This window comes from Trichechus manatus, unplaced genomic scaffold (genome assembly GCF_000243295.1).
Source record: "Trichechus manatus latirostris isolate Lorelei unplaced genomic scaffold, TriManLat1.0 scaffold00001, whole genome shotgun sequence".
NCBI classification, from domain to species: Eukaryota; Metazoa; Chordata; class Mammalia; order Sirenia; family Trichechidae; genus Trichechus; species Trichechus manatus.
The window spans coordinates 25,233,061-25,235,102 of NW_004443937.1; positions in this window are offsets into that span (position 1 = coordinate 25,233,061).

Consider the following 2,042-nt stretch of genomic DNA (forward strand, 5'->3'; position numbering starts at 1 on the left):
AAGCATCTAACTACTCCACCATGTTGACCACGCCTCCCACTTGAGTATCTTTTCATATGCTTATTGGCCATTTGTACGCCTTCTTTGGGGAAATGTCTATTCAAGTCCTTTGCCCATTTTTTAATTGGGATGTTTGTCTTTTTGTTGTTGAGTTTTCAGAGTTCTTGACATAGTCTGAACACTAGGCCTTTATCACACATATGATTTGCAAATATTTTCTCCCATTCTGTAGGTTTTCTCTTTATTTTGTTAATAAAGTCCTTTGATACACAAACATTTTTCATTTTGATGAAGTCCAATGTATCTATTTTGTCTTTTGTTGTTTGTGCTTTTAGTGTAATATCTAAGAATCCATTTTCAAAATCAAGCTCTTGAAACTTTACCCCTAGGTTTTCTTCTAAGAGTTTTATTGTTTTAGTTCCTATATTTAGGTCATTGACACATTTTTAGCTAATTTTCACATATGATGGGAGATATGAGTACAACTTCAATCTTTTGCATGTGGATATCCTGTTGTCCCAGCACCATTTGCTCAAGAGACTATTCTTTCCCCATTGAATGGACTTGGCACCTTGTCAAAAATCAATTGGCCATAGATGTATAGGTTTATTTCTGGACTCTCAATTCTATTCCATTAGTCTATATGTATATCCTCATACCAGAACCACACTGTCTTGATTGATATAGTTTGATTACTGTGGTATGATAAAAATTTATATGTTAAGATAATTGTAGATTCACATGCAGTTTTAAAAAATAGTACAGGAAGATATCTTGTACTTTTTACCATCAATGGTAGCATCTTGTAAAAATATAATACAAGATCACAACCAGAATATTGACATTTATACAGTCAAGATACAGAACAATTACATCACCAAGAGGATTCTTGTGCTGTTCTTTTACAGCCACACCTACTTTCCTTCCATTGATCACACAAACGCTTGCCCTTAACTGCTAGCAATTGCTGATGTGTTCTCCATTTCTAAAATTCTGTCATTTCAAGAAGATTATGCAAAAGGAACCCTGGTGGTGCAATGGTTAAATACTTGGCTGTTAACTGAAAGGTTGGTAGTTCAAACCTGCCCAGTGCCTCTGTGGGAGAAAAGACCTGGTGATCTGCTTCCATGAAGAATACAGCTTAGAAAACCATATGGGGCAGTTCTACTTTGCCCCATGGGGTCAATACTCAATGGCATCTAACAACAACAACATGCAGATAGAATCATTCATCATAATTCCCTTGAGATTTATCCATATTGTTGCATGTGTCAATAGTTCATTCCTTTTTATTACTGAGTAATACTCTGCGATATGAATATACCACAGTTTATCTAACCATTCATCCCCTGAAGGACATCTAGGCAGTTTCCAGTTTGGGGCTATTGTGAATAAAGCTACTATGAATGTTCATGTACAGATTTTTGTGTGAACATATGTTTGCACTTCTTTGGGAGAAATTCTCATTAGTCCAATTGTTAAATCATATGGTATTTGCATGTTTAGTTTTTTTTAAGAAACTGCCAAGCTATTTTCTAGACTGGCTGTGAAATTTTACATTCTTATCAGCAACTGTATGAACAGTTTTTCTGCATTGTCTTCAATACTTGGTGTCATCAGAATTTTTTATTTTAGCCAATCTGATACGTAGTAGCTGTATTACATTGTGGTCTTAATTTGCATTTCCTTAATAGTTAATGATGTTGAACATTTTTTATGTGCTTATTTGCCATCTGTACATCCTCTTTGGCAAAATGTTCATGTCATTTGCCCATTTTGTAATTGTATTATTTGCTTTTTTACTGTTGAATTTAGAGTGTTCTTTATATATTCTAGATATTAGTCCTTTGTTGGATATGTGGCTTGTAAATATTTTCTTCCACTCTATAGCTTGTGTTTTCATCCTTTTAAGAGAAGTTAGCCGACTCAAAATTTTAAATTTAGATGAAGTCCAATTTATCAATTTTTCTTTTATGGATCATGCTTTTGGTGTCAAGTCTAAGAACTCTTTGACTCGATCCTCCCCACCCTCAATTTTTTTT